The following is a 24698-nucleotide window of genomic DNA, read 5'->3' on the forward strand; positions in this document are numbered from 1 at the left end:
GATGAAAAAGGGAGGCTGTGTTTGCACGGTCCGAGTCCCCACTGCTTGAAAACTTTTAAAAAAAACATTGTACTGCCCGGCTGCATGTTGACGGAAATATTAGTGGAATATTCACTTTCATTAGCTATGTAAACAGCTTAGTCGAAATATCACCATTTTCAGAATTAGGGCAAAAACCGGAATATTATGAGCATGTAAACATTTTCACTGATGCAATTTTATTGTTGCACTCAGGACAATGTTTCTGATTTAACTTTTTCTGTCTGTTTTTATGTAAAGTGCCATTGAGTAGGCCTACCTTTTAAAGAACTACATAAAATAAATATATTATTAGTAATAATACTTGTTGACAGAAGCCCTATCAAATGAATACATTTTTCCATGGTAAAAATTTGGCTACTACAACCTTGGATGCAGAATAAAAAGGGCAGCTTTGTAAGAAAATGATTGGTTGAATCATTTAGTTATGTACACATACATATTTAATATCTGTGCAGGGCAAGCATATATCCTGTAGGCTGTGTATGTCTGGAGCCTATCCCTGATCAGGGCCGACACACATAGACAGACAGTGATTCACAATCACTTTCACACAACAGCCAACTGACAATGGAAAATTGACCTAATCTGCAGGTCTTTTACACTGTGGGAAGAAATCCATACAGGAACAGCACACTAAACAGAAATGCCCTTCCTACCTAACTACTTTCCCACCTTGCATCTTCATTTAGTGTCACATATTTTTTATACGTAGCAATTATACAATTCTCACAAGAAAAATCCACATAGATCCTCATTGTGTCTTGATTTTAAGACACATTTATGTGTCTCTCTTTCTCTTTCTCGTAACACCAGGTACTGCAGTACCCCCCCATAAAGTACAATTAGAGTGGCCTTCTATTGTGGCCAGCCTAACCTGTGCAGTAATCATGCTGTCTAATCAGCATCTTAATATGCCCCACCTGTGAGGTGGATGGATTTTCTCGGCAAAGGAGAAGCGCTCACTAACACAGATTTAGATAGATTTGTGAACAACATTTGAGAGAAATAAGCCTTTTCTGAACACAGAAAAAGTCTTAGATTCAGCTGATGAAAAATGGGGGCAAAAAGCAAAACTGTTGCGTTTATAATTTTGTTCAGTATATATGATGTTGTGCTGGAAAAAGGTTAATATTTATTAAAAAATCACAGTTGGCTGATCCAACAGCTAAATAGTCATGATCCCATTTGTGTGTGTGTGTGTGTGTGTTAAATGTAGACGTTGTGGCTGAAATAGGCCTAAGTGGCAAAATGAATAGGATGAAAGGTGCCATAACAGAGGGATGTTTTGCTTTATTTAAATTGCACACACCTTGGCTTTTGCTGAAAAAATAGACACATTTTGCATGTCAAAATACATTAAATATTAAGGGTAAAAAAAACATCAGTGTATTTTGGGAATAACGGACTATTGAGCTTTCAGAATATTGGGCCGTCTGACCTACGGCGGGGCAGCTCAGCTGCATGTCACTTTATATTCATACGTAGTGTCCGATTTACCATACTGGATTAAGTCAAAGTCACTTTCCTTGCCTTCTTGGCTGCAAACTCAGCAATAAAGTTTTTTGTAATCCAGCTTCAATGTAACATCCTTTTCAGATGATGGCAGGGCGAGCCCACAGTCTGTCCTGCGTCATGACGGTGCGCAAATAGTTTTTAATCAATTTCAGCTTTGAAAAGCTTCGCTCACACAATGCCACAGTTACTGGTATAGTCACTAGGATCCTGAGCCCAATCTCACAGTATGAGAAAGTTCCTTCAATCTTTCTAAGGAAATAAAGTGTTTGAAGTGGTTTAGCTGTTCCTTTTGGGGGGAGAAAAAGCAAACTGCCTGACTGCAAACCAGGCGTGAGGCCCTCAGAGGTGCGAGGCCCTTACACTTGACAAAACCCATGTTTGATTAATTAGTAACGCATGATTTGTTAGTTTCGTGCCACTCAGTGGCTACTTCACAGATATTCAAGAACTAAAACTTACTTAATGATTCACTAACATAGGATATACCAGTCTGTTCTCATTATCAAATATAAAATATACAGTCATCAAGAGTTGTTAGGGAAATACTTGATTTAATGATTTATCAATTAGAAAGTAATTCCTGATTTGTTCCTTACTCAATTCTCTAACTAATCATTAACTACGAATGTGAAAGTTAATTATTAATGATTCAGGCTGTTCTTATGAACCACATTGTAGCTATATTATACATATAAAAGTACCAAAAGGAATACTGCAATGACTATGTACGTCACGCATTTATTACTTTTAACACAGTGACCGGCTGTTTAAGACCGTGGAAATACACCTATGGCGACATTTTGGGTGAATGGGTGGGGCCATTAAAACCGGGCTTTCAAGCTGGGGAATGGAGTTTGTGTCAGCCTCTGTGTAGCAGTGTTCTGTTCCCTCTCTCTCGGTTTGTCTTAATTGCAGGGGTGGGCCCAGGAGTCAGGTGTCCAGCTGCTTCTCATCAACCGGCGCCATGGGCCTGTATTGGAATCCCGAGACCAGAAATCCGCCACAAGCCTGCCCTGCCTTGCTCCTTTTCGGATTACTTTGGATCTGCCACCCGGAAATCTGGACTTTGCACTCTTGAGTACATTCTAAAAAACCTTTAACTCGCCTACTCTCCTGGCTCTCAGTACTGTCTGCATTTTGGGTTCTAATAGTCATTCCCCGTTAACAGTTTGTGTCCCAGAAGTTGTTTAGGGGAAAACTAGAGATATTATCCTATTCTACTTTTATCAAGTGTAAAACTTGTCAAATTCATATCAGGTTTAACTTTGACTATTTAGGGTTTTCTGTGGTTTGGCGAGGAAATTATTACTAAAGCAAATGTTGGAGACACTGCTCGTCACTAAAATGAGAATAGATGGTCCACCTTAAAGCCAGCCCACCTCAAGGAAGTGAGCCTGTGCTGAAGTTGCCGCTACCTTTTTGTTTTTTTTAGACATTACAAACAGTGACAAACAGTACACTGAGACTGGGAATGAGTCCCGGGACCAAAAAAAACAGAGGAAAGACGGGAGGGAGGGAGACCAAACATTCACATGCAGAAACAGACACATACATAGACAGACATAAGACAAGGGACCAAACACCAGGGGTCCATTTCAGGAAGGAAGTTTAACAAACTCTGAATCTGACCCTGAAGTCTGAGTAGATTTACCGTAAGATGGGAAACTGAGTTTTCGGTTCCAGAACAGCTGATTTGAGTTGGTTCAATCAACTCAGAGTAGGTTTACTCAGAGTGCAGAGTGCGCATGCACCAGCACAATAAAAAAGCAGCATGAATGGAGCCATGAGTCTACCAGTCACCATGGTAACAACCACAAACAAACTGATCGAATACTCATGCGCACATACAGCGAGTTTGAAGATATATTTTGTACAATACAATAAAGGCTGATGGAAACGTTATTTGCCAAATTAAAAAAATGTTGCGATTAAGTTATAGGTCATATTATGGCTGAATAAAATGACAACCAATCATCAGCAACCATCAGCGACTGCAGAAAAAGAGAGAGAATTTGCGTGGGAGAAAATTGTTGCTGGTGTAAATGCGTAAATTCCAATATAGTGTATTAATATCATATTTAATCATAAGTATAGATAGATAGATAGCCTTTTATTATTTAGACTCATGGTCCATAAAAATACAAAAGCAACAACAGAGAAACATACAGATACACAAGACAGACACCAATCAAGTAAGACAACTATACCAGTAATCCCATAAGGGGGACTGGTATCGCAAAGCACTGAACCTCGGGTCAATCAGATGTGAAATGACAGAGTTACAAGAAGAATTCAAGCGACCGATCCATTTATACATCAAATTCCTCAGTAAAGCGGAGAAAGTAATAACTCCTGCATACGTAAACAGTCATTATAAGCGACCCGCAGCTTATTGTAGCTTGCCTTTTTAAACTTGACCCACATGGGGGCAGTGTAAAAAGTAGTACAATATGCTTTAAAGAGTTTTACCTTGACAGTAACAGAACACCAGGAAAACTTCCTGGCAAGTATGTTAGCCTGCATATATAACATGCGACACTGCCTATACATGTCCTCATCATCTGACATTTGATCTGTTATGATGTGACCCAAATACTTAATTTAGCATCCAACAGTTAGCAAGATGGAAAGATGGAAAAATTAGGTCCTTATCCTCTTTTACTCTACAAAACATAACCAGACTCTTTTTGCCATTATATTTCACGTCATATTCAACCCCATATTTGGAACATATATTTAACAGCTCTTGAAACCCTGCACTGCTAGGAGAGACAACAGCCAAGTCATCTGCATACATGAGATGGTTCACTAGTATGTTACCCATCATGCATCCTGTCTTACACTGTCTCAGCTGTTCAGACAGGTCATCCATGTAAATATTAAAGAGGGCCGGAGATAATATCCCCCCCTGACGGACGCCATTACCAACACCAAACGGACTAGAGAAGACATCCCCCCATTTGATCTGTATGCTCTGATTGGAATACCAAAAAGCCAGGATCCTGATTATTCCATTTGGTACTCCTCTTTGGCTCAGTTTTAAAAACAGCTTGTGGTGATTAACTCTATATACTATAATATTACTATAAAATTACGTTTAGAGGAAACTTGCGGGCGAGAAAGTCCTAGGCCTACTGATCCCATTGTGAGGCTGCAGCACCATCATCAACAGAAGTATAATTCATAATCTTTTATTTCAAAGGGTTTTATACATACATTTGTAATGACTCCTACAGGTTTGTGTTCAGGGAACACTACAAAAAAGTTAAAAATACGTTTGAGAGTGACTCACACTCTTTGGCGCTTTGCTACAGTTTGAACCTGTAATTATTTGAAAAAGCATCGTAGCGGATGCAGTAAAATAGTGAGAATTGGTGTGGGAGAAAATTGCTGCTTTAGTCAATGCGTTAGCTCTAATATAGTGTATTAATTTCATATTTAATCACATGTAACTCTACAATAATGTTTAAAACGCGTTTCAGAGCGAGTCACACTCTTCTGACGATGCTTTGCTAAAGGGGCTTTACTAATATGCTGTGCATCACCAATGTTGTAAAGAAAACATAAGGCGAAACAAAGAATGTGCTGGGATGTAGAGCATGTCCACGATGGGTGACGTTAGTGATATGAGGACGGATAAGGTTATGTAGGCTACATAACTAATAGACTGGAAAAATAATGCTCAAATGGATAGCTTATCTGGAAATTAAAATACATCTATAGTCGGGGCCTCAATTTCATCTCCCGACCTATGTTTAACTCCCTGTAAAGTAATACTGCTTCTTCATCAACGGAATTGTCGACACAAAGAAATACCATGTTTTTAGAAAAAAACATTTCATAGTCTGCCTAACACGGTTAATAAACCAACCCTGTTTTTTCATTCATGCAGATAAATTGCCCTAAGATGATACAGACTGAATGAAGCCTGAGGAAATGAAAGAGCGCTGTGTCAGAGGGAGGAGACTGACAAGATAACCTGCTCCCGACCAGGTTAAGTTCACAGGCTCAGTTACCACAGTAACTGACTGAGAGGTTAAGTCCCCTCTCTTTCTGAAATAGGCTGGAGTTACCTCTTTCTCTCTATCAGGTTTGAATAACATCCCTTTCTGAAACAGAAGACCCAGAGTTTTCCTCATCTCAGGGTGAACAAACTCAGAGTTTTCACTAAACCTGCTGTCTCTAACGGACCCCAGCGCAAGTCAAAGCATAGCACAAGGCTACAGCCCAGACCTCAAAGCTTCAGCAATGCTCAGCCAAGTGTCAAAAGTCCTTCCTGGCGCTCCATGAATGTGCGCCATAGAGAGTTCCATATAAACTACATCCAAGAAGTAAAGGGCCCATACACGGAGAGACAGGTTGTGAGGCAGTTTCCTACAGGTTGAAGTCACTTTCTTTGCAGCTGTAAGTCCAGCAAATACAGCACATTTTTGGGTTCCAGAGAGCTGAAAGGCTGACAGATCATTCAGAATCAAAACATTGACAGTAACAGGCACAGTGACACTAATCAAGGCAGAGATTTTGGATGCAAAATTGTTCCAGAACTGACCAGAGGAGAGCACTCCCAGATCATGTGAAAATATGTTCCTTTAGCTTTTCTTGGCCAGAAAGTGCATAAAGGGCTGTTAATTATTTCCATGTGATGCATTTTCACAGGGGTGAGATATGTCCTATGAATTAAATTTTAGTCAATCTGCTGATGGTCTGGATTGCGTGACACTTCTGGAATGTTAGGCCATACATCATGCCAGTCGAGATTGATACTGAGGCCTGGGCAATCACGTGCCCAGATCCTCTCAAAGGAAGGGCAGAGCGGCCAGATATCACTAAGAACTGATAAAGCCTGGATGCCATAACAGTTTTTAGGCAGCACAGTAAATAACTTCTGGATAGGATGGATGGGCAAAGACCTCTGCCAAGGGACACCATATGTCTTGAGTGCTGATCTTAATTGAGGTTAAAAGAAAAAAGAGGAACGTGGTAGATTGAATGCATGCCGAAAGTCAGAAAAAGTTTTTGTTCCCATTGTGGGGCTGTTATCTGTCTCCCACGAATCAGGACTGGCGGTGTTAAAGGATTTGACGTCCTCCTTGCATTACTTCCACCTTGCAAGTACTGCATAGTCCATCCATCCATCTTCGTACGGTTATCCGGTGTCGGGCCACAGGGGGAGCAGCTCCAGCAGTGTACAATAAGTATTGCATAGTGCACTTGTAAACTCCACGCTCGCAAAAAAAATAAACAAAACACTCACCAGCATTGACACACACAACTGCAGCTAGGCGGAAAGAATTATCGGTTGTTGACATCTGGACAGTTTTGGTTATCAGTCTGATAACAATGTGATTGCTGATTTATTGTGCACACCTAGGGAAATCACAAGAATTTCACCCAGAATAAAAGAAAAGAAAAAGTCACCCAGTTGGTGTCCCGGGAGTATTACTTAAGCAGACCAGTGTTTTAACCCAAACCTCAAACTTCTTTCTAAACTTAACTTGTCGTTTATGTGCCTAAACTTAACTGTCACGTTGCCGCATGCAGTGATGGAATAACAACGTTATAAATAACGTAAAATGTCATCCAAATCTTTTGTAAGGCATATTCAAAAGTTACAAAACCTAAAAACACCCTTAAAAGCTTTTGTGTAGATGGAATCAATATTACAGTGTATCCTGTAAAAGATATTATGGCAAAGACAAGAGGATGTGTACGGTGTTTGGTTGATGGCTGAATCCTCTCTGGAGCTTCAACTGTAAATCAGACTGCATTTATAGTCACCCGACCCAGTTAAAGAGAAGTTAATAACCGTATGTAGAAAGACTTTCCCTGAAGTGTCTTAGCATGTGCAGGAAAGCATGTTAAAACCCACCCTGGGAATCAGACCATGTTAGTGAATCACAAATGCATCCCATGAGCGTCGAAATACCCACAGTGATGAGTACATCTTATTCATGTGGAAATAAGATGTCAAACTCAAGGACATCAAAACATCCATTAAACAGCGTTTTTCTGGGCCACTGTCTTGGCTAAATCCTTCAAAGCCTTGAGAAATGAGACACAGATTTCCCAGTAAAAGTCACTGTATTAAACTCAAATCCCAGGCAGAAAGTCACTTATGTCTTTATGCCTTTTTTCAAATGCATTCATGACCATTTTGGCCAATTTCCAAATCAATGACAAACCAAATAAAATCAAGTGAAAACTCAAAAACGATACAGCTTCTGAATATGTTAAAGGATCTACTATTTCTAGTATTACCTTTCCAGATCTGGACTTAAGTCAGAAGACCTCTGGTTTCTAGTTCAATTTAGCGTAGCCTGGCTCATAGCAGGTGATTAGCCCTTTCTGCCTGGACAATTCTGCAATGAGGGGTGGTTGAGAACTTTGCCCTAGTTGCGTCTTAAAGCTCTATTTTTCTGTTGGTTCTCTGGTTGACGGCGCTCACAGCCGAGAGCTACATGACACATGCCACTGTATCGATGGAGGACTGGTGGGTTAAATTGCAGTCCTACACACACACGGGGAGTATTTCCCTGGCTGACACTGCTGACAACCTTACAGGTGGATGCGGTGGAGACGGTCTTGAACATACGCTCCACAGACAGCTTTGGACAGGTTGCAAGCAGTTCTAGGAAAGTGGCTGCATGTGTCCATGACAATGCAAGCAATATTGTGGCTGCGCGATCGGTGCAAGTCTGAAGCCGTCCTCAAATGTGGAAAGTATGTCTCAGTCTCCCAGTTGTGTGAATTGGGACTCAGCTGCCTGCTTTCTAATAAACAGTTAACCTGTTAACGAGTTTCGGTTGCCAGTCAGAAAAGATATCTATATTAATATCAATCAATCAATCAATCAATCAATCAATCAATCAATCAACATTTAGGGCTTTACAGCAACCAGCATGTATCCAAAGTGCTTTACATCAGGGACAAAACAACATAACACACAATAAAAAGAAAACAGAATACAGTCAAATCCAAAAAGACTGCATAAAAACCGGAGGAGGAGAGGGATAATGTCACAACCCTACTATGTATTAAAAAGCATTCTAAATAAATAAGTTTTGAGTTTGGAGCTACAAAAGAGCTACGTCTGTACTGGTGCGAATATCAGGTGGTAACCTCTTCCAAAGTCCCGGGGCGGCAACTGCCAAAGCATGATCCCCTCCACAGTTTGTACAGGATCTACCTCCTGGTTAAAATGTCAGACAAATACTCTGGGGCCGGGCACTCTAATAATCCTTATAATTAAATGGAAAATAATTATATTAAAAATCTAATTTAGCATCCCTACTTCCTACACGAGAGAAAACATCCCTGGGGACCATGATCTGTAGGCAGAAATTAAAGCTGCGTACTTTTTGCTGCACCCACGAGGAATTCTAAGTAATGACAAACAAACTGTTGGTGCGTCCAGATGATACAGCCTACCAATACCGCTAGGAGACAGGGATGCATTTTGAGACATCCCTTTGGACAGATTGACATAGAACTGCTTTCTCCGAAAGAAATAGTTCCTATAAAACCTGTAGATAGTATGAACAAACCAATTTTATTGTAGCTTGTTTCGCCGCTGCCAACTGCAGCAACTTCGCTTAATACTGGACAAATGACAACGATTGATGTTCCTATCAGTCACTTAGACACAAAAAAATAGGAAAATAGGATCCAGGTTTAAAAAAAAAAAAAAGTAGTTACCCTTAAGTTTTATAATGGTGACAAGGACAGAGGCTTGGCAATCAGGACTGTCCCGTTTTTAATTAGGATGTCAAGCTACACACATGCTGGATAAACAGCCAGTTTTGATTAGTGGAAACAGTTGTGTGTGGAGCAGAGATGAGTGTATGTATGTGTGGGGTCTCTGCGTTCATGCCACTAGCCTCTACCACATCACAACAGACTAGTAAGCATAGTCCTTACAAACATAGAAAAATATGTTATGCTGCAAACTAGAGTGTAACCATAATCATTAAATTAGCTTGAGCTTAATGTTGCAATGTGTTTTTGTATTGGGGAAAGAATGGTGGATTTTGGCTGTCTGTAGCAGAGCAGAAACAGCTGGCTGGTACAGTTCCTGGCTTCAACTTCGCTCTCCTCTCCTCCACTAATTTACATACAAGGTGAGAATTCAGGCAAAAACTGAGCCATGGTAATGAGGCAGGTATCTCAGACTCACAAGGGATACTACAGCTCTGTCCTTATCCTCCTGACTCAGATACACACTGAGGTACGCACACCCAGAGACGAAAATACAATTAACTGCACTCAAACTTATTAGACTGTGAAAATCCAGGTACTGGTTTGTAAAAATCCATTAAACTCCAACAAGCTGTGTGTTCTGTATGCTCATGTGTATGTGTGTCTGCGTGTGAGAGCAAGGCAGTGAAGTTGCCTTGTACTTGTACATGTGTAATGACAATAAAGTTATCTATCTATCTAAAGGGCCAAACAGAGAAATTAGAGCAGTGAGCAAATCCTCACTGTTATACTGCCTTTTAGATTTGCCCCCCTTGGTTCTTTTATGCTCATTGCAAACTTTAATATTATTTTCCCACAATACCTGAGTAGGTCAAATACAGTATAGCTATGGTTAGGAAAAGATTGTGAGCACAGCAAATACACTATGGTTAAGGTATTGTAAGGGAAGGGAACTAAATCACTTAAGATCAAGGGACAAGAATCGTACTTAGCGTTTTGATCAATGAGTCATAACCAAAAAATACCAAGGCAGAAATGAGAGACTTTTGGCACCAGAGGTACTAATTCAAGTATTTACTATTCAAAAAATGGGCATTCCATACTACAATGCCCATGTGGCTATTTCTATGTGGGGAGAACAAATAGTAAACTGAAAGAGAATCACTGAACATAAATATGCCAGGCACTCAGAAAATACAAACTACCCCATGGCCAAGCACTAAACCCAGACTCACTCAAAGCAGTAGGTATTGAGGCCATGGAAATGTCTAGGAGATAAACTAAAGAAACTGCTACAAAAAGAAACATTTTGGATCTTTAAGTTAAAGCAACATTGTGAAATGTGCAATTCACTTAAAAACTGCTGTCATAAATATGGACAGACGTGCACCTGCTTATGCTATTATTACATTACAAACACCTCAGCCAGGCAGCAAATTGGTCCGGAGAAGGATCTTGCTTTGGTGGAACATTTGCACCCCGCACAAGAAAACGCCACATACAATATTAAAAGAAGTTAACTGTTAAGTAAATACAGTAATCTGAGCTATTTTAAATTAGCTGAATACATGGTTAAAAGTCATTTAACCATGAATCCAGCTCTTTGTCCACAGCAGATCCAAAACCGTCCCAGTATGATCCTAAATGCTTTTAACTTATTCTTTGTATTTCCCGATAGAACCAAGTAGACCTGCCTTGTTGCACCAGCCACAGTTTTTCTTCAAAACTTGCTGTTACATTCCCTAACGTTACTCTGGCTTTTTTTTGGAAGCGAGCTGCTTGTGTTTTTGTTTCAGGTCTGCCACACCTGAGTGCCTGAATCATCCACACCTGTTCTCCATGTGGTCATCAGAGAAGCTGCATCTAAGATCCCAAATCCAAGCCCTGGTGTGGGAGAAAATTGCTGCTCGAATCAATGCGTATAAGTGCTACTATAGTGGATTAATTTCATATTTAATCACAGGTAACTTATATTACTGGTGAAAACTGGAATGGTAGAGGGCTACACATATTTTTTTCATTTAGGTGCAATCCTGCAGGCAAAAACAGAAGCTACTACTAATCCCATTTTGAGGTTGCAGCACCATCATTAACATAATTATGATTTATAATAATTATCTTTTTAATGGCTCTCACTGGTTTGTGTCCAGGGAACTCTAGAACATTAAAAAAAAAAGTGATATGAGGACGGATAAGGTTATGTAGGTTGCATGGCATTACATTTAGGTGCAATCCTGCGGGCAAGAAAGTCCTAGGCCTACTAATCCCATTGTGAGGCTGCAGCACAATCAACAGAAATATAATTCATGATCTTTTATTTCAAAGGGTTTTAAACATACATTTGTAACGGCGCCTACAAGTTTGTTTCCAGGGAATTCTTCAAAAACTCTGCTTTCTGAAACAGACCCCTTTTAAATGTTCTTATGTTGATCCAGACTACTACTTTCCCATATGTAATATTTACATAATTTAAGCTGTTTATCTGAAAATCAAACTGACACGTGATGAGTGGACCTGCAGGTTGAAGTACTTTTCAGCAATAGTTGTTTACAATTTAATGATTTTTATCATAACTCCATGAAGTTATACAAAAACCTTGTGACGTATATAGGAAATAAAACTCAAACCTCTGCTTAAAGACAGTGGTTGTTATTTTTGCCTTCCATCGCCAATAAGAAGTCTATTATTTCATTATTGATTTCAACTGTACGCTTGTTAAGATCTGAAGTTGTGTGCATGTACATGTTCTGCACTTCTTTCCTGCAGCTCAGCTGCAGTTAAGCTGCACCTTCAAAGCCATCGACGTAATGTAAATGCATTGTAGGATTCAATTGTAGTATGCTTTTCACTTGTTTATTGAGTTCCTATTCTACTCTTTCAGGTTCACTTATATTCACAGGGCTGTTTGGAGCACCATGAGACTGCATGTTATGTTCCGACTTGTATTCTTTAAAATAGGATTTGACTTGAGAGCAACACAGCACCACAGCATAAAATCATACCCTACTGTGTAACCATACAAAAGAAGATACAAAACCACATGTACTGTGGAAAGAACACATGAGGGAAATATCTTCACCATGCAGATATTTTTGTACTTTACCAACAGTTTCATGACCCATTTAGAGCAACACATGGCCATTAAGATTTACAGTAATCGGCGTCTTTGTGTGATTTCTAACAGATAATGACATGCTGCCTTTAACCCATACTGTATTTTTTGGCAAGTTCTACATTCTGTCTCAAGTTCCTCTTTGATAAAGCTTATTGTTAGGGTATAAAATTGAATATTGTTAGGGAGTGAGGAGTCGCAGCGTCCGCCTAACCCGGCCCATCTGCTTCTCGTCATAGTTGTCTGATTTATCTATCATATAATCATTAATATAATAAACTAAAGGGAGACTTGGCATACAGCCCGATCTGGTTGGGCAGAGTTCTAGCCTGATCAGGCTCCTCTCTTTACCCTGTCTCTCTTGGTTATGCTTTGATAAAGCTTATAGTTAGGGCATAGAATTGAATATTGTTAGGGAGTGAGGAGTCGCAGCGTCCGCCTAACCCGGCCCACCTGCTTCTCGTCATAGTTGTCAGATTTATCTATCATATAATCAAGCATATAATAAAACTAAAAGGAGACTTGGCATACAGCCCGATCCGGTTGGGGAGAGTTCTAGCCGACAAGGCTCCTCTTTACCCTGTCTCTCTTGGTTTGCTGTAATAGTTTTAGACAGCTGGAGACTTCCTTTGACACACTGAGCTCCTCTCTCCTCTATCTTCCTATCTTTTCATTTATGTGCATCCATGTCCCAGAAATGCGTGTTACTAACTAGCTCTGGGGAGTCATTCCCCGGAGTCCTTAGTTCTTTTTTTCCCCAGCATGTTCCCTCGGATCAGAGATGCTCCAAAATCATGGTAGCAGCTGTCGCCATGGTCCGCTACACGTTCTGCGTGCCATGTTCATCTGCTACACCTGCGGTGCCCAGCTACATCCTGCTGTCCCTTGTAATGCCGCACAGTGCACTGCTATGCCATGAACTACTACAAAGAACTGCTACAAACTACTATTTTTTCTATTTTTGTTATTTCCACTCTTCAGTCTAACCCCAACCGGCCCGTCAGACACCGCCTACCAAGAGCCTGGGTCTGACCGAGGTTTCTGCCTAAAAGGAAGTTTTTCCTCGCCACTGTCACACTGTTGCTTGCTCTGGAGGAAACTACTAGAACTGTTGGGTCCTTGTAAATTTTGGAGTGTGGTCTAGACCTACTCTATCTGTAAAGTGTCTTGAGATAACTCTTGTTATGAATTGATACTATAAATAAAATTGAAAAATTAAAATTGAAATTGAAGTTACTGCCTTGGAGAAATAATGAGCACATAGATAATCATTTCTGCCACTCAATAGTAGGAGCATTGTTTTCTTGGGCTTGCAGCTAGCACCTCTTGCCACGTAGTCTGATTTCAACAGGAAAATTCAGATTTCTTTCAAATGTGGTCTAATTTTGTAGATGTGGCCATGGGCGTAAGTCTAATCTAACAGTGTGGGGGGGGGTACACACCTCCAAAAATATTAGCTAAGCTCAACACACTTACCTGAGACTCTACACCTGACTGTCTCTGGTCTTCCTGTTCCTTACCTGAGACTCTACACTTGATTGTCTCTGGTCTTCCTGTTCCTTACCTGAGACTCTACACTTGACTGTCCCTGGTCTCACTGTTCCTCAGTTCTCTCTGTCTCCTTGGCCTGTGGCATAATGAAGTTAGTATTTCCATAAGCACCCATTCGTATAAAGATGTTAACAAATTGTCTCGATATGAGAACTTAATGTAGTTATCTGGCATCTTGGTGTACTGAAAATCATCATTTTATGATGATCATCAAGTCATTTTATCTGGGAAACAACACAAATCTTTATATTTTTTAAAGAATTTTTTGGGGCTTTTCCATCTTTAACTTTTTGACAGGACAGTTAGGTGAGAAAGGACTAAGTCATGCAGGAAACCGTCACAGGTCAGATTTGAACCCTGGGCCTCTGCATCGAGGTATAAACCTCGATGTACATGTGCGCCTGCTCTACCACTGGGCCAACCCGGCCACAACAACACAAATATTTTACGTCAGATGTCTAAATCATAGACTGTGATGTAAATATGAGTTATGTTTATAGGTTCACCACACGATCATATTAAAATTATAAAATGAGCTTGTGTCTTCCACATAATTATTAGGTTTTGTCTGGTACAGAGGATATTTGCAGTATTTAACTGCAGCAAAAAAATTGCTAAATCAGTTGCAGTTTTTCTCAATTGCTTAAACAGTTTCTGAAACTTGCTCCAATTTCTGAAAACATTAAACACAAAACATCTTCAAGCACTATTTACAAAACCTCTGACTCATCTTGCAAAATGAAACTTTCGCCTCAAAACAGTTTTATCTGTGTTCAAGATGAAACACTGCTCTCAAATCATAAACAAAGTTATCAAAATGATACACACTACCAAGCAGTCAGTAAACCATTCAAGAAAAATAAAAAAAATAAAAAAAACAGTACAGGCCAAAAGTTTGGAACCACCTTCTCATTCAATGCGTTTTCTTTATTTTCATGACTATTTACATTGTAGATTATCACTGAAGGCATCAAAACTATGAAAGCACACATGTGGAAATATGTACTTAACAAAAAAAGTGTGAAATAACTGAAAACATGTCTTATATTCTAGTTTCTTCAAAGTAGCCACCTTTTGCTCTGATTACCGCATTGCAGAATCTTGGCATTCTCTTGATGAGCTTCAAGAGGTAGTCACCTGAAATGGTTTCCAAACAGTCTTGAAGGAGATCCCAGAGATACTTAGCATTTGTTGGCCCTTTTGCCTTCACTCTGCAGTCCAGCTCTCCCCAAACCATCTCGATTGGGTTCAGGTCCGGTGACTGGTGGCGCAGCACTCCATTACTCTCCTTCTTGGTCAAATAGCCCTTACACAGCCTGGAGGTGTGTTTGGGGTCATTGTTCTGTTGAAAAATAAATGATGGTCCAACTAAGCACAAACTGGATGGGATGACATGCCGCTGCAGGATGCTGTGGTAGCCATGCTGGTTCAGTATGCCTTCAATTTTGAATAAATCCCCAACAGTGTCACCAGCAACGCACCTCACACCATCACAACTCCTCCTGCATGCTTCATGGTGGGAACCAGGCATGTAGAATCCATGCGGTCACCTCTTCTCTGTCGCGCAATAACACAGCAGTTGGAACCAAAGATCTCAAACTTGAACTCATCAGACCAAAGCCCAGATTTCCACTGGTCTAATGTCTATTCCTTGTGTTTCATAGCCCAAACAAATCTCTTCTTCTTGTTGCCTCTCCTTAGCGTGCTTTCCTAGCTGCTATTTGACCATGAAGGCCTAATTCGCGCAGTCTCCTCTTAACAGTTGTTCTAGAGATGTGTCTGCTGCTAGAACTCTGTGTGGTATTCATCTGGTCTCTAATCTGAGCTGCTGTTAACTTGCAATTTCTGAGGCTGGTGACTCAGATGAACTTATCCTCAGCAGTAGAGGTGACTCGTGGTCTTCCTTTCCTGTGGCGGTCCTCATGTGAGCCAGTTTGTTTGTATCGCTTGAGTCCAGTCTGGTTTTAAATCTTGTTACAGTACAGAAGCTGCTCTTTTAAAAGTTTTTCATGATCTTCTTTTAATTTCTGATTCTCGTAACTCTGCTGTGCTAGTGCTTTTAGATTTGACTGCAGCGTTCGATACAATTGACCACAAGATTTTATTGTCAAGACTTGAGTCCTGTGCAGACATTAAAGGCACAGCTCTTAAGTGGTTTCAGTCATATCTGACGGACAGGTCTTTTTCTGTAAACCTCAGGCCTTTTTACTCAAATAAAGCCCAGTGGGGTGGGTGACTCAAGGCTAAATTTTAGGCCCAGTATTGTTCTCGCTGTATATGCCACCCCTGGGATCAATCTTCCAAAAATACATTTCCTTTCACTGCTTCGCAGATGACGTCCAAAAAGAAAATGTCTACATGAAGTAAAAGACTAGATGTCACTGAATTTTTTTAAACTGACAAAAAAAATGACAAAAAAAAACTTAATGTCTCTGGTTTTAACAGTGCTCTTGGCCCAATACCCTCAAACTGGTGCCCATTTATAAAAAGTATTGGTGTTTTTAGTGACAGTTCTTTTAAACTCAAACAGATTAGCTCAGTGGTAAAAACAAGCTTCTTTCAGCTCAGACTTCTTGGGAAGGTCAAGCCTTACCTGCCCCAATAGCCAATTTGAAAAAGTTGTGCATGCCCTGATCACAAATTCCCCGGACTATTGTAACTCATTGTACTATGGCCTTGACAAGTCAGTTCAGTTCGCCGATTACAATTAGTTCAGAAGTCGGCTGCACGCCTGCTGATAGGAAAAAGACGCAGTGACCACATCTCCCTGTACAGTCGTCTCTCCACTGGCTGCCTGTCATTTTTAGATTCCTTTTTAAGATCTTATTGTTTGTATTTAAATCTCTTAATGGGCTGGCACCATTATATTTATCTGATATGCTGATTTTGCACACTCCAGTCATAGCACTTAGGTCCGCTGACCAGTTGCTTTTAGACTGTCCCAGATCCAGATGGGACAGAGCTTTTTCAGTAGCAGGTCCTTAGCTCTGGAACTCTTGTCCTCTCAACATTAGAGCAGCTACCTCTATATACTTAGATCACTTTTAAAAACATATCTTTTTGCACTGGCTTTTAACATGAGCTGACCTGTGACATTTTAATGTTTATTGTTGTTATTGCTTAAAGTAAAGTTTTCATCTGTTGTCTGTTTTTACTGTATTTGGCATATCCAGTTTTAGAAGGTTTTTTTCGGCTATTTATTATGCTTTTTAGCTTATGCTGATATATTTTTATATTTCATGGTCTTATATTTAATATTTTTATATTTCGTGTCAACACTGTAAAGGGGGTTGCTTCACTCTCATTGCACAGGTACTGCACTTGTGTATAATGACAATAAAGGCATTCTATTCTATTCTGTATTTGTACAGCACTTTGGGACAGTAGTGACTGTTTGTAAATGTGCGATATAAATAAACTTTGACCTTGAACATGTTCATTTATTTTTATTATACTTTAACAAAAGCATGTCAGCATTGTCATTGTTAGCATAATTATCAAGGCACCCGTGCCTCAGAACAGCTTAACAAAGCCACTAGCATAGCTTGGGACAGAGGTTAACGAGGTAACAAGAGGCAGGTGACACAAGGGCTGGGAAACAGGTGGAAGACATCAGACAATCACAAGGGCAGGAAGTAAAACCTAACAAGACGGCACAGAAGACAAGACTATCACGATAAAACAGGAAGCAGAACATATCCAAGACGAGACCAAAATTAAGATAATCACAAGACAAGACAGAAAACCAGGCCCCCTACACACACCTGCGTCTCATCTCTAATCACCTGCTCCCGCCGCTCACACCGGCCTGCCATCTGCAATCAACTACAGTTTATCAACCCCGGCTCTCCAACCTCTCTTCAAATGATCGTTGCTACAGTCAATCAAAGCAGGTGCGCACCTTTCTGAGATTGAACAGTCCCGAAAGCCAAGCAGTTGTTCTGAATCCTGTCCTAATTTTCTCAAAAATTAGAGCAAAGTCTCAAGAGCAGACTCTTGAGTAGTTGTAGTCTAATGAAACATTACAAACTGTTCATGGTGATTGAGTCGTCCAGCAGCCAGCTCCCGTCAGCTGCTACGTGGGCGGCTAAGCGCAAATTTAGATAACATGCATTGCTATTTTTCAAAAGTCATTGTTGAAATGGAGGCTCATGAACACGTGGCTAACTCGATAGGGAAATACCCCTGGATTACTGCAGTTTTTCGTGATGCAAATAACGCGTATTGCAGTGTACAGTATGAAGGGAGAAGGTTGGTATTTGGTATGGGGGGGGGGTCAGACGTCGGACTGCACGCTAGCAGCAAACTGCAAACTACATATTACTAACAGCACATCTGTACAGACCAACACTTTGACTTTATTTGTTTCATACTGACACTTGAGTTCATGATTTTAATGATTTTTTATTTGTATTTTGGGGTTTGGGGACAGTTGAATTCCTGAATAAAAATAATAAATCAATGATATTCATGTGCTCTCTCTCTCATTCAGGTTAATTTGAACACAAACGGAAAATCACCAGCACACAAAAACAGGAGCCACATTCAGTACATACACCCATTAAACACACACACACACACACACACACACACACCACACACACACACCACACCACACACCAACACACACACACACACACACACACCACACACAACACACACACACACACACACAGAGCATATCACTGGTACCCACAGATCTTGGAGTGTGTATCCTCGTAATGAAGTCCATTGTTGACTGAGCAGTACATATGCACGCTCAGCAAAAACCCCATCACTCTTATTTATTCCTGCTGTTGCTTGCTCTTTCTTGTCTGTTCAAGCTGGGATACACAAGCCATATTTCACACTATGCAGATGGCCAGTCATACCATGAAGTTTGACTTGTTTCCATCAGATGATTTATTCAACATTATTTCATTTGCATACCACGCATGGAGAATGGAAACTTTTATTCTCCAACATGACCAGACATTTCTGTAGTCACTACTGAGGGGTGGCCTTGAAAAAATATGATAAGTTTCATTCTCCCGGGTTGGGCCCTAAGAGGTTTATTTATGAGGGAAAAATGCTCCTCAGATCTTTTCAGGGTTTAAAAAGGGCTATAGTCCATCTGAGTTTTTTTTTGGAAAAAAAATAAAACAACTTTTGAAAACGGGGGTTAAATTAAGCCCCCTTTTCATGTACCAATGTAAGGGGTCAAGGAAATTCCCTCTTTGTGGGTTGGGGTTTTTGGGGAAATATTTTATGATGGATTGCAGCGATTTGGGGGCTGTAGGGGTTTAAGGGACTTATGTTAGTTTTGGTTTCCCCCCTTTTATAGACTTTTAAACCCTTTTCCCCCTATACTAATAAACCCATACGTACTTTCTTTTTTATCTAAATTTACCCAAAAAAATTTTCCTATAAAATTGTAAAATGAAATGAGGGGAGAGAGACATTTTTGGCTTGGCACTCTCCGAGGACGGGGAGCTTGGGAAATTGAGGGTGGGAAAAATTTTTTGAATTTAAAAAAACCTTCATAATCCAGAAACAGTATTACGTTCGGGGGCCCCCAGGCCCTTTTTAAAATTTTAAATTTTTGTCTGGATTTTTTATAAAAAAAGCTTGGGAAAAAATCAACCCCCTGGTTAAGTCCCAAAATTGACATTTATTTTTTTTAGGGGCAAACTGGGTTATTGGGGAAAATTGGGGGGTTTCAGTGAGGTCACTTTCATGTTAAAAATGGTTGTAGGGCCTTAAAGATGAATAGATTAATAAAAAATAAATGAATCTTCCAGATATGTATTGATATCACAGACAAATAAGAAAAACCCTAAGCCATTTTCCATTCTAAAAAACTCTCATATGTCTTGGGAGTCACACTGTGAAGAAATAATCATTATAACTTATACAGTTGACAAAATACATGCTTTTTTTTCCAAAAAAAGTCCAGACGTTTTGCTCTCATGACATTTACTTATGCCAATAATAACATAATTCAATTTCAATTCAATTTTATTTATAGTATCAATTCATAACAAGAGTTATCTCAAGACACTTTACAGATAGACCACACTCCAGAATTTACAAGGACCCAACAGTTCTAATAGTTTCCTAGTTTCCTCCAGAGCAAGCAACAGTGCGACAGTGGCGAGGAAAAACTTCCTTTTAGGCAGAAACCTCGGTCAGACCCAGGCTCTTGGTAGGCGGTGTCTGACGGGCCGGTTGGGGTTAGAATGAAGAGTGGCAAATAATGTAATAATGTCATAGTTATTGATATTACACCCACAGCAATGTTATACAAGCACATATGTGTCTAAATATTGCATTATTTTGCCTTCCATAGAGTCTATAGGCATTTTTGTCCCCTCTGGCCTTCCATACAAGAGGGGTGCCTTTATCTCCCATATATGGGCATGTACTTCCTGAAAAATACACAGGACAGACAGAGAGAGAGACGGAAGAGCGATAAGCGGCATAAAATGAGCCAAAACGCGATGAATTATGGATATAAAGCGAAAACGTCAGGATTTAAACGAAACCGAAAGTGAGTAAATCGCTTGTATGGTTCAAAAGTTATTAAACTATGAATCAGAGGTACGTTTTTACTCGTGGGCGAGTGTCTCGGGCTCAGAGGGTTAAGTGGATTCCTTATTAACACATCATCACATCATTGTTGTTTGAACTCCACACCCTCCTCTGCAGCGCTGAAGAGGAAGGTCTGGAAATGCTGTCAGTTGTTGTTATAATAGGGTGAAGACCCTGAAAGTGACCACTTACTCAATGCTACTTGCTGGACACAAGGAGTAAACATTACTTATATGGTTTACAAAGGAGAATGCAACATATTTTAAACATCTGGGTAGCACACTTCTTAAACAACCTACTAAGGTGATTTATGTAATCAGATTTGTTTTTAGTGCTCTTTGGTTGTATTCACACTTGTTTTTTAGCTGTCCGCCTTACCTGCGATGATTTTTTTTTTTTTTTTATACTATTGTTCTCAATCCAATTGTTGAAATAGGTAGCGTAAAGGCTCAAATTCCACTTTTGCTGTATGTACATAAGCACGACCAAAAGCATATTTTTACGTTTCAAGTCATTTTCTTTCTGCTTTAATGCATGATTGTGCATTGGGCACTGAGCACTGCCAAAATGCAAGTTACGTACATTTAATAATGTTCCATCATGTATCCTGTGTGAAAGCTGCTGCTCTGCTAACATGCTGCTCCCGCTACACCTCCTGTGTGGAGTGTGGGGTGCACTTGGGATCTTAATATCTCTTTGATATCTGTTTAAAACAGTTATTATTAATCAACCAAGTTTGCTGTTGATCTTGAAATTAGTTGAAAATAACACTTTTTTTAAGTGCCTTTTAACCACATCACTCAGTCTTTATTAGCGGATGGGGAGATCTCCACTGAGTTGAAGATCTCCACAACAACTGATAACTGTCACAAAAGCTTTTAATCTACCACATAATTTATAATCCTCATAATCTGTTCCTATTGCAGCAAAAACTGCATCAACATGGTATTTGTGTGTCATGACCTAAGATGCTCTCGTCTTCTCTCCCTCTCTCTATTAGTACTCACTTTGCTCACACTTTCCATATGTTTCTCTCATTCCCCTCTTCGTGTACACGCCCCCACTCTGCTCTACACCCCTTCCCATGATTGCTTTATGTCAGCAATAAAATCATCTTCATGAGAATAAAATATGCCTCCTCTAAATTTTAACAACAAACACTGGGACATTGGACATTAGAATGATTTAAATGTAACTGCTGCAAATTGCATAATGTCTCAGTTCAGATGTTGTCTTACTTACAACGCGTTAAATTTGTATTCATCTATTCAGCATTATATTGCTATTCACGGTCTGATGTTATTGGGAACACCAAACATAGTGTTACTGATATGGCTGTCATATTTTCACAGTATTATTTTGACAAGACCTGTGTTTCAAGTTCACATGTGACATGGATACAAGCACCAGACACAGAGATTAGATTAGATTAGATTCAACTTTATTGTCATTACACATGTACAGGTACAAGGCAACGAAATGCAGTTTCGGTCTAACCAGAAGTGCAATAGCAGTAAGTGCAGGATATATACAATGGTCCTATAAGTGCAAGACATGGATATGTAATGAATAAATATAGAAAAGAATACTATTATAAACAGAGTTTTACAGATGGGTTTGTCCTATGAATGCAAAATATAGATGGAGCAATATGCAAATCTGCATGCTTGTTTACACATACAATGCTGTATGTAACCTAGGTTAACATAATCTTAGAGAAGAAAGACAGGTTTAAATGGTCAGTATCTCTAACTGTAAGCAAAAAAGAGTGTAAGTTAAGTTAATCAACCTTAGTACTCATTATTGCAAATTCTGAGTTTAATTTGACTGGTATTCTTTGCGTACTGTTCCATTTAACAAGTGCTGTAGTGACAGTCAGAAAGTTTAACTGCAGCTGGAGAGAGAGGAAAAAGAGAGAGAGTGGTATATCGTACTACCACAATACAAGCTGTTACTAGGGATGAGCGAGTACAGCATTATTTGTATCTGTATCTGTTTACCACATGAATTATCTGTATCTGGATCCTATACCGGAAGTGGTCATATTTAACCCGGAAGTGGGTCAGGTTCTCTTGAAATGTGCGGGGCTTTAACCGGTATGTTATTTAAGCATGCAATTGATATGAGTTGATCAAAAATTGTTATATTTATTGCTGATTTGAAAACTATTTACATGACAGCATTGAACTTCAGATCAATGGTGTTGTCATGGTAACAAACAAACTATATACAGAACGTTTTGCAACAGTGAATACAACACATGCGGTTGCAATTATGAAGTAAAATGTAATGAACAAGAGTTTTCATACTCTATATAACTTTCTTTTTTTAACTTTTTATTTTTTTATGATCAGTGTGATTTTTTTTTTTTTTGGGTTCTTTTTTGTTTTTTTATTTCCACACCAGGAGTGTGTGTGTGGTGTGTGTGTGTGGTGTGTGTGTGTGTGTGAGTAAGAGAGAGACACAGAGAGAGAGGGGGCGGGGGGCAGCTGACAGTAAAAAAAAAAATCTCCGATGGCAGAGACGCAACGGGAGTCACATTTAAACCAAGCAGCACGTCTGAAACCCACGTTCACCAGAAATCTACTGGTTGTTATGTAAGGACTACAAACCCCACGTTCACCAGAAATCTACTGGTTGTTATGTAAGGACTACAAACCCCACGTTCACCAGAAATCTACTGGTTACTATGTAAGGACTACAAACCGAAGTTAAAAACAAACCTAAAGCTGAAGAAACCCTAAACGTTAACGGAACAGATCCGCAGACCCGACTGCCTGCCTGACGGAGCGCGAGAGCGAGCGAGCGAGCGAGAAAGAGAGAGAAAGAGAGAGGGAGCGCATTTCTCCATGTTCTGTGTGTGTGTGATTGATCCGAGCGGGTTTGTAGGTGGGGGGGGGGGCCAGTTGAGGAGTTTTATTCAATCCCAGCACGGATATTGACTCATATTACTCGGATAATACTTGTACTCGGCAAAAGTGCTTTATCCGTACCGGATACTCGTTTCAGCCGGATACTCGGATCACCCCTAGCGGTTACCCTACAACACTACGGTGGCTGACCAGCGCAAATGCGTTAAAACAGGACAAAACACTTACATTAGGAGAAATGTAGTCTGGATCAACGCCACCGCTTGTGAAGCAATTATTGCCAGATGTATCCCTGGCTGGATATATCCCAGGCCGGATGTTGAGTATCTCTGGCCGGAAGTATCCCAGGCTGGTTGTATCCCTGGCCGGATGTCTACCATCCCCTGGCCGGATGTATCCCATTCCCTGGCCGGATGTATCCAAGGCCGGTTGTATCCCTGGCCTGATGGATCCCATCCCCTGGCCGGATGTATCCCAGGCCGAATGTATCCCAGGACGGATGTATCCCTGGCCGGATGTCCCTCACCTTTCACTCTCTGTGTGTTGCCGTTCTCAACAGCTTTAGAGCTAGCAAGCTACATGCTGTAAAAAGCTGAGTTTTGAAGAAAAAATTGTATCGTGCAACAATGCAGGCCTGCCTGGTTTTTTGGGGGAATGATTGTTAAGATTTACAAAGGCTATGTTTAATATTACTTAAAGTTATTTAATAAATAACTCACGTAACTCTGTGACTTACTTGTGCCAACAATTAACTTAATTTAGTATCGTATGTGGTGTTATGAGGCTAAAATAAGGTTACATAAGGCCACAGCCCAGCACTGAGCAAGCTGGGCATGTGAGGGCACAGCTACGGTGGCCCTGAGAAGCCACAACACGCAACATTAAGAAAACACATGCAAATTGGAAATGTTGCCAGGGGACACTTTCAAGTGATGCACACGTGCCTCAACCATTGGCGTTTCAAATTCCTGTGCAATGTGAATACTTTCTGGATGCACTGTTGGCCGACCTGAGTTCACTCACAATAGAAAACAGAGATGAAAAACTAAATAAGCTAATAGCAACTGGTTTTATTCAAACAAAATAATGACAGAAAAGAGAGTGACACTTTTTTTAGAGATTTTAGTATTTTCTTAATACATAAAAGTTTAGATCTGGTACTAAGTGTAGGTCTACCACTAAAGTGTCTACCAATAGAAGTTGCAGTTTAATCAGAGATGTGGAGTGGGTTCCAGAGGTCTGGTAACCTTACATCTCTACATCCAGATTGTCTTCAGTCCTAACTGATGTTGACAAGTGACATTTATCAGGTTTTGTGCTGCTCCACAGGCTTTATACTACTT

At 40.1% G+C, this 24698-nt stretch overlaps 1 protein-coding gene and 1 long non-coding RNA gene across 2 annotated transcripts in view; both read right to left on the reverse strand.

The window, feature by feature from the left end:
- LOC116695372 (inactive N-acetylated-alpha-linked acidic dipeptidase-like protein 2) overlaps positions 1-24698 on the reverse strand; it is a 483781-nt gene that overhangs the window by 431129 nt on the left and 27954 nt on the right. The window lies entirely within an intron of this gene.
- LOC116695377 (uncharacterized) lies at positions 98-20451 on the reverse strand. Its single transcript, XR_004333439.1, has 3 exons — positions 20440-20451; positions 18075-18078; positions 98-207 (listed from the first exon to the last, which is right to left on the reverse strand). It is a non-coding gene; the product is annotated as an uncharacterized LOC116695377 (long non-coding RNA).

The sequence above is a fragment of the Etheostoma spectabile genome, chromosome 9 (assembly GCF_008692095.1).
Source record: "Etheostoma spectabile isolate EspeVRDwgs_2016 chromosome 9, UIUC_Espe_1.0, whole genome shotgun sequence".
NCBI classification, from domain to species: domain Eukaryota; kingdom Metazoa; phylum Chordata; class Actinopteri; order Perciformes; family Percidae; genus Etheostoma; species Etheostoma spectabile.